This window comes from Oryctolagus cuniculus, chromosome 5 (genome assembly GCF_051225735.1).
Source record: "Oryctolagus cuniculus isolate XC-2025 breed Fujian yellow rabbit chromosome 5, ASM5122573v1, whole genome shotgun sequence".
Classification (NCBI taxonomy): domain Eukaryota; kingdom Metazoa; phylum Chordata; class Mammalia; order Lagomorpha; family Leporidae; genus Oryctolagus; species Oryctolagus cuniculus.
In genome coordinates this window covers 111,277,638-111,287,111 of record NC_142871.1, presented here as the reverse complement: position 1 = coordinate 111,287,111, position 9,474 = coordinate 111,277,638, and the positions used below count along the sequence as shown (strand labels likewise).

The 9,474-nt window shown below is 37.7% G+C and overlaps 1 pseudogene; it reads right to left on the bottom strand.

The window, feature by feature from the left end:
• Nucleotides 1-8,793: 8,793 nt before the first annotated feature.
• Nucleotides 8,794-8,920, bottom strand: LOC149126611 (U2 spliceosomal RNA; annotated as a pseudogene).
• Nucleotides 8,921-9,474: the final 554 nt, after the last annotated feature.

The following is a 9,474-nucleotide window of genomic DNA, read 5'->3' as shown; positions in this document are numbered from 1 at the left end:
CTCTGTTGCTCTGCCTTTCAAATAAATAATTTTAAATAAATTAATTAGCTTGGTGACTTATTATATATGACTATTTGCCTTTAACAAATAGTTTTTTTCTTATAATTCCACTATAAAATATAACCAGTATTGATAGGAGTGGATGGAGGATATGATTAAAGGATTAGATGGGTGAGTATAGGCTTATTTTCCAAATTATATGTTTTGTACTTCAGGCAGTACTTGAAATCATAATAAAAACAATGTAGGACTAATAAAATGCAATAAAAAATCTACCCAGTGAATAATTTATTGAGTTCAGGCTTCTAGTGAGCCTGTTTTGGGGAAGCCAGGGTTTCCAAAATTATCTATTATTTGGCTCTGTTATCAATGACTAAATATTTAATAGGGGACTGACATTGTGGTGCAACAGTTAAGCCTCCCCTTGTAATGCTAGCACTTGATGTTAGAGTACCACTTTGAACACTGGCTGCTCTGCTTCCAGTCCAACTTCCTGCTGGTGTGCCTGGGGAGGCAATGGAAGATTGCCAAGGTATTTGAGTCCCTGCCATACATATGGGAGACCAGGATGGAATGCCTGACTCTCTTGTTTTGGTCTGGCCCTGAACTAGTTGTTGTGGCCATTTGAGGAATGGGCCAGTAGATGGAAGATCTTTCTCTGTCTTCTCCCTTTCTCTTCCTCTCCCCTTCTTTCTCCCACTCCCTCTCTTGTTCTGCCTTTCATATAAATAAATAAATACATCTTAAAAATATTAAATAGGATGTGCCAAGATCCTTACCTGGTATAATAATGTCTCAGTTACTGTTCATTTAGGTTCATAAACAGTTCAGGTTTTTTTTGATGGACACTGATAAAAAACTACCTTTGAGTAAGACTGCTTGAGAGGAAAACTTTACTTGTGGTTTAGACATACTTTTGACAGGATATGACAGTTGTAGTGCCTATCAGTTCTTATGAAAATTTAATGGAACTTGTGATAGAAAATGAAATATTGGATGAACTTATGACAGGTTGCCTTTAATGACAATTCAGGATACAAATATCATTCCAGAGACCATTTACCTAAGGCTTTAAATTAAATTTTCTAAGTAGCTTTCTTGCATATTCAACGGTACATTTAAAGTAAGTAGCATTCCACTTCAGGGAATTGAAACCACTTATGGTCATAATAGGTTTAGGTTTGCTTTGCAATAAAGTGGTGAGTGTGCCAAAAATCTAAAGGGTATTACTGTAAATACAAATTTTTCTTAAGAACTAATGAGTGCAAATTGATTTTAAATGTTGTCATCTTTGCTGGCACATAATAAAATACAATAGTGATAATCAATAGTAAGAGTTCCATAGGAAGGAGGATTCTTGAGGTAATAGCTTGGGCTACCATAACAAAATACCGCAGGCTGCATGACTTGAACAACATAAATCTATTTTCTCACAGTTCTGGAGGCTGAAAGTCCAAGATTAAGGTGCTGATGATGTCGGTTTCTACTGAGGCTTCTGTCCTTGCCTTGTAGTGACTTCTAACTGTGTCCTTACATGGCCTCTTCCTTGTCCATGTAGAGAGAGAGAGAGAGAGAGAGAGAGAGAGAGAGAGAGAGATATCTCTGGTATTTTTGTCTTCTTATAAAGACACCATTCTTATTAGATGATGGCCCCACCCTTATGATCTTATTTAGTCTTAGTGACCTCTTTATCTCCACATACAGTCACTTTATGAATTCACATTATGAATCCTGAGGGGACACAATTAAGTCAATAACAATTATCCAAATGGGAAGTATGATACATAAGTGTTGAATAACCTGAGAATCTGGCTGTTTTTATTGAATGTCTGTAAGTCCTAGGCCTTAAATCACTACAGGAAGAAAGGAAAACAACCCTCCAAAGGAAAAAAAAAAATCCCTATAAAAATGACTTAAGAATTCTTTCCTTCTCTTGTATTTATACATTATGAGTGATGCATCTTCATTTCTGTATATAGTCATTTCTCATAGTTATTTTTTTTGACAGGCAGAGTTAGACAGTGAGACAGAAAGAAACAGAGAGAAAGGTCTTCCTTTTCCATTGGTTCACCCTCAAAGTGGCCGCTATGGCTGGCACGCTGTGCCGATCCGAAGCCAGGAGCCAGGTGTCTCCTCCTGGTCTCCCATGTCAGTGCAGGGCCCAAGCACTTGGGCCGTCCTCTACTGTCCTCCCAGGCCACAGCAGAGAGCTGGACTGGAAGAGGAGCAACTGGGACAGAATCCAGCACCCCGACCGGGACTAGAACCTGGAGTGCCAGTGCCACAGGCGGAGGATTAGCCTAGTGAGCTGCAGTGCCGGCCCATTTCTCATAGTTATATGTAGGATAAACATTCATTCCAATTGGTCAGGATGATTGATAATTCAATAATGCTTGTTGTACTGAACAGTATCTCCTTTTTCTTACAAAGTTTAGTGGATACAGAATCATACCCATAGAGGAGTTTCTCAGGTTTAAGCTGTTTTTTTTTTCCCTTAATAATATGTAGCTTATAATATTTTTTCTCAATTTCCTCTCCAAGTTAAGGTACCATTGTATTTCTTACCATCCTTGCAGTTTTGGCTCTCCTTTTCTTTGAGTTCCTTTTTGTTTGTATTTGTGGACTTTCTTTCCATTTCCTGTCTCATCCTGCATGTACCTGCCCATGTAATCAGTCTCTGGGAACCTCAGAGTGCTACCAAGGGATTGGTTTGCTCTGTGCTCATTAAAGACAATTTGAATTTCTTGCAGTCATTCAGTGCTAGAATTTTGAGAAGGTAAGGTGAACAGGCACATGACTCTTTGGAAGATTTTAAAGTGTGTTATGTCAAATTTGTAGCTTATTACAAAGAGACACCCACACTTACCCCCTGTATTATGGACTAAGCTGATTAGCGTACAGAACTAATAAAACCTACAGCATTGTCTCCCTTCCCAAGGCTGTCCATCTTGCTGACCTTATCTCTAACCACGGCTTGCATCTGTGGTCCTCCTTCTCACCAACCAGTGATGATGCTTATTGTTGGCCACAGGGGACACAGAGAGATCAGCTTCCTTCCCACTATTAGCAAAACAACTCATGGAATGCACTGGGGAAGGGGTTTGGGCTCAGCAGGACAATCTTCTTGTGTCAAGGTCAGCATGCTATTAAATATTCTCCATGGGAGGTGATTGGCTTAAATAACTAGTGAACGTAAAGCACTTTAGACTGCTAATTACCATGCTTTGTGGGTCTGCTTTACAGATGATCTGCAGCCTGTGAATCTATCATGAGGCATAGGGAGTAGGATGATGCTCTCCCTCACTTATCTTTACTCCCCATGAGTATATAAAATTATATCATGGATGAATTTTGGCATTTTACAGATTTACAAATGTAATCTACCATTATGACTTCTCAAACTTTGTACCTAAGAGAAACTGAGCAAGATAGCTAAGGAAACCTTTTCAGGAGAAAAGGCAGATTAGAAACATTAGATTAGCAAACAGCTCACTCTATTAATTGTGTATCACTGAACCAATATGAGTACTGTGAGCTTCTATTGTACAGGAAAAAAAACTGGAATTGATGCCCAACTGCTGCTGATAAGTCTGCTATGGGCTACTTGTTTCAAAAGCTCAATTTAATCTCCTGTTGTAGCATGGAGACTAGAGAGGTAGAGAAGTAATTACTCTGTCCCTAAAAGATCAGGCTTTTGCCCATTAAGGAATTGTAACTAGCTCTAGGGACGATTTAAGAAGGTATCTGACATATACAGTATGTAAAATTGAATAACCCATGGTCAAGCATGTCAGTAAGGTTTTCAGTAGATCTTAAATAAAGTATCTTTGTTAATGAGGTTTCTGTGTTTAGTAGCCACACCTTTCCTCTGCAAACCACAGGGGAACATAACAAAATTTAAATATATAGCACTCCAAGATTGGTATGGACTTAATTAAATGTACTAGACACTACTTTAAATAAAGATCTTTTGGAATATTGGTAGGAAAGGGGACTGTGAAATTAGAAGGCAGGGAGCATAGAGGCATGGAATGTTCAAATGCTGTCACTGCTTAGTGCTTCTGGGCATAGAATGAAGTCAGTCAGTAGAAATCACATGGGTTAAGATAAAAGAGAACCAATCCTCATCTAATCACTTGAAGGGAAGAGAATTTCTGGAAACAACCTTCACTTACCTTCCTTTAACTCTTTTTACCCCATCTCTTTCTCATGTAAAGTTTGAAAAAAAATAATGAATGAACTAGGGATGGTAGCCAGTGACAAATGACTTTCATGTTTGTGCTGGGCCCAAGCCTGAGAAGAGCTGTTTGTTTTCTTTTTAAATTTTCTACTAATTTATTTAAGGGCAGAGAGATAGAGTTGGTGGGTACTTCCCATTCGCTCAGACTCAAATATCTACAACATCTGGCCTAGGCCAGGCCAGAGTTAGGAAATGAGAACTCAGTCCGGGTCTCCTGCCATGTGGGTGTCGTGAGCCTAACTACTTAGACATCACTGCTGCCTCCCAGGGTCTGCATTAGTGGGAAGATGGAGTCAGGAGCCAGGAATCGAACCCAGGCCCTTTGATATGTATCATGGGCATCCTAACCATAGTCTTAACATCTAGGCCAAATGTCTACCCTGAAAATTTTGATTCTGTCTGTAGCATTTAAAGAAGTTGTCTTTCCGGAAGTAAGAGACAGAGAGAGAAGGGAATGATGAACACCTGGGGATGGCTCTGAGCGGGCACATATGCAATGGAGTCTTAACCTGGATTGCCTCAGGTCAAGAACCCAGCTCACTCAGGTGCTAGCTGTGTGTGCAGATTAATTTTCATGGGCCTCAGTTTATTTGTAAAATGAAAATAATATTAGATTACTATGAAGACTAAAGTGCTTATAACATTATGTGAAACATTGCAAAAATATATAAATGTTTTTATGGAAAGTAAGTCAAAATCATTACTAATAAAATGAAAGTATTATTATGTTAAAGAATAAAAATTACCACTTTTAAAAATCATGAGGGTATGCAAGATTAGTTTCTAATCTACAACTGGGAAGAAATTAATTGTGTTTAGCTATAAGGCAATGAATTGACTATTTCCTGATTAACTCTTGGGAAAGTAAGTATGATACAGGAGAGAGAACTGGGTTTTAGAGAACAAACACCTGAGTTGAAATTAGGCCTGCTGATGCTGTAGGTATATTCAGATTAAAATTCTCTTCTCTCCAGATCCATTCCCACCCCCCACCCTCAGTGGACCTTTTAATCAATTGCACCATCATTTTTTGAGGTCAGCTGTGACTTTCCCCTCTCTCTTTCTGATCCAATTCTTATCTGGTGGAGATAAGTGCCACCTGAGAACTGTCATTGTCACCCGCTTCCATCACTGTTGTCCTTATGTACTATTTCACTTGTGCTTTTGTGATAACCTTCCAATCCAGATCTTAACTCCTCAAACCTTCTAATATTCTGTGGTTGGATTAATTTTCTTAAAGCATATTCCTTATGATTAATTTGCACCTCCCCCAACTTTCCATGGGTTTTCAATTTTAAACAAAGTCAATCTTTCTTTGTAGAGTGCTCTAGATATTTCAAGATGTTAGCCTAACTTTCCCGCTTTATTACCTATCTTGTTGATCCCAGCAAACTCAGTCAAATTAACCTCTCACTCTACATATTACTCATACTTCTAGTTTCTCCATCCCCCTGCTATCCAAATTAAAATTGTCATTTCTTATTCTTTGCTCTCATCTCTGATTTTTCCATAGCTCTAATTTCCTTTAAAAGCAGTCATAAATTTTTAAAAAGATTTATTTATTTATTTGAAAGACAGAGAGGGGGAGGGCAAGGGTAAGGGCAAGGGCAAGGGTGAGCGAGGGCGAGGTTTTCCAACTACTGGGGTCACTCCCCAGATGGCTGCATTGGCAGGGGCTAGACCAGGCTGGAGCCAGGATCCAGGCACTTCTTCTGGGTCTTCCAAATTGGGGCAGAGGCCCAAGCACTTGGGCTATCTCCTGCTGTTTTCCTAGGCACATTAGCAGGGAACTGGTTGGAAGCAGAGCAGTCGGCACTCAAACCAGGGCCCATATTGGATGCTGATGCTGTAGATAGTGGCTTAGCCTGTTATGCTACAGTGCCGCAATCATAAATTACATAACAATGGGTGTATAGGTATATGGGCAAGATACCTTATCTCCACTTCTTGTAATCTATTTCTGTGGAAGGGTAAGCTGTATCTTTATCATTTTCATTTTCTCCACAGTCTTTAACAAACTTCCTTAGACTCAGTAGGCACTCAAATATGTAATGACTACATAAATTAAATTAATGAATAAATATCACTAATTTACTATATGAGCCATAAAATTTTAGTTTTTATTATAAAATAATATAACTATATGATCCATAAAATTTCAGTTATTATTATAATAAGATTGAAGGAGAATCTTGGAATATGCATTTTCCTCCAACTTATAAGGATTATAGTTCTAAATCCTTCTTTGTCATTGTATAAGGGGAAACTATAGTGCATTTTAAATAAGTATTAAAAATGATTTGAATATAATTACTGTTTAGTATCCCTAGCTTCACACTTCTATTACTTTTAGCTCCAAATTAATGTTAGCATATTAAGCACAAATACCATTATTGTTCAAAAAGTAATGAACAGAAAAGCTGTTCTCAAATAGAGGAATGTGTAATGGTTCTTTCGGTGGCTAATAGAGTTTGCATATACCAAGGATTTCATGAGCCAACAGATTTTCTCCAAATTTACGTAAAGGTCTTGCTATTTGGTAAGAAATGGGGAATACATCCATATGCATTTATATGTATTTACTCTAAATTTTAGGTAAGCCATTAGTGATTCTCTTCCTTTTGTATTTATTTACTTTTTTTCATCCTTGTATTGTCACTGCTTTTTTTTTTTCAGCTACATCCAGTCTCCCACAGATATGCACTAGTTCACCATTTCTGTTGTGGTCCAGGACTAATGATGATATCTGACAAGAGTTTTCCACATTTGTGTGATGTCCTCTGTATCCTTAAGTACACAGAGGGTGTGCTCAGATATGGAGAGTAACTGAAATGGTGGAACAGCAGGACGTTTCCTAATGTCATTTTATTGTATTTTCAAAGAATATTATGATAGGGGATATTACTTTGAATCATCATTCAGTTAAACAGATAGATGGATGCATTGGTATTCTTAGTATAAAACTTATAATTCACTTGGCATTTCACTGAATATTTGAATTTAAAAGTTTTATTGCCTAATATACAAGTAAAATAATTCCAGAGCTTATCTTGCTTCCTCCTTGAGAAAATAAGAATTTCTGTGACATGTTTGCAGCAAGGTTGGTGTTTTGAGGTTATTTTATCATGACTTGATTTTTATGCATCTTTGACTCTTCATATGTGGGGAGTTTTTGTGCCTTATCATGAAAGGATTGTCATTGACAATTCCACTTTTCTTGGAGATTAGAATAATTCAACATTCAGCTCAGAATCTCTTCTTTGCTTGGCTTTGCATTGCAAAAATGGTTTTTTCCTAGTTATAATTTTAATGTTGTTTTGCCATCCAGGCAATTTTGAAACATTTAGATACTGGATATATTTTAATATATAGAGGAGAGAATAAATATTTAGCCATTTGCTTATATTTTAGATTATTACATAGTTAGGATCCTTTCAGCTCCCAAACTCATTGACCTCATTTAGTATATTGAATAACATGAGAACCTGTGACTTTGCTAACGTTTGTTATTTTTAAGAAATATGCAAGTTCTCCTACCTGGTGTGTGGAGGGAACTCTACTCAATAGAATTCACTTGGGAGATAATTTGCTTTCCCCATCGCTGTCTTCAGATTGCTATGACTGGCCGCTTTTTCAAAGTCCTGAATGAGATCTCTGGTGAATTTCTTTGTTTTTTTTTCAGTCACTTTGAAATACACAATAGTCTCATTTTTAGGTATTAAGAACCCTTGAATAGCCCAAATTAAAAAAAAAATTCTTTCCACATGTGGTTCAAAACTTCTCTTCCTTTGCTTACTGTGGTACCTCTCATCCCCAGCTTATGCATAACCTAGGTTCCTTAACCTGCACTATGTCTGGGGATAAGACATGGCCCATTTTTTCACTGATTTTGCCTTATTTCTCCTACTTGCTGGCTTTTGCCTCTGGATTCTTCAGGGTCATCAAGGGAGGAGAACCTAGAAGAAAAGGGCAAGATTCTCCTTGATTATTGTTATTAGAATGTAGCATTGAAGCCATCCACTTTGGCAAATGTTCAAATGCTGGCACTTAAAGGGTGCTTTGTTGGACTTTATAGAATCTTTCTAGTTAGCCATCCCCCACCTACCCAGGGACCTCTAGCCCGATACCTTTTTTTTGAGATATATGACATATGCTTCAGCCTGAGTAGAATTCTATTTCCTAAATTCTTGTTCCTAAAAGGGTACCCTGGATATGCTTGTCCTGGTAGATAGTTTTTCTGACCTGGGTACTTTACAGATGTCGTAAGCCTGGATACATTTTGCTAGCCCCAAAGAAAATTCAGCTCCTTTGTCTTCACTTCATCCAAACTTGGAAATACAGTGTATTTTCTCCCTTTAATATTTGACAGCCCATTTTCCAGGTGAGAATCCAAACTACAGGCAATGCTTATGAATTCCAAAAAGAATTATCTTTTATATTCAGGGTCAATATAGATTCTTTTTTAATCCAAAATGATTGGTTCCTGAAACATTAGAGATTTTGGATATTGGATTTTAAAGTACTTATATTTGCCTATACATGGTAAGATATCTTGGGGATAGAACCCAATACTAAACATGAAGTTTATTTGTATTTTCTATATATTTCATATACATAATCTGAAAATGATTTTATATAGTGTTTTTACACTTGATCTTAGCCAAAAGGCCGAGAAGCAATTTTATATAGTGTTTTTAGCGCAGCTACGTTTTGACTGTGACCTTTCATGAAGTCAGGTGTGGAATTTTGCCAGTGCTCAAAACTTTTTGGATTTTCAGATTAGGGATGCTCAAGTTGTAGTGACACTAAGGAATTTCTGAGTTTCTCTCTTAAAAAAGATTTACTTAATTTATTTGAAAGAGTGACAGAGAGAGGGAGAGATAGAGATCTTTCATCTACTGGTTTACTCTCAAAATGGCCATAACAGCCAGGGCTGGGCCAGGTCAAAGGCAGTAGCCAAGAACTCCATTCTAGTCTCCTACATAGGTGGCAGGGGAGTACTTGGGTCATATTCTGGTGCCTTCCCAGGTATAGTGCAGAAAGTTGGGTTAGAGGCAGAGTAGTCAGAACTTGTGCTCCATTATGGTGTGCCTGGAATGCAAATAGTGGCTTAACCCATTAGACCACAACCACCCTCCCCCCAACTCTGAGTTTCTTTACCTGAATGAACATAGGAGCTAGGGGCAAAGAAGAGAGACAGTTTGAGACTTCATTCTTTCCATTTCAACTTGTAA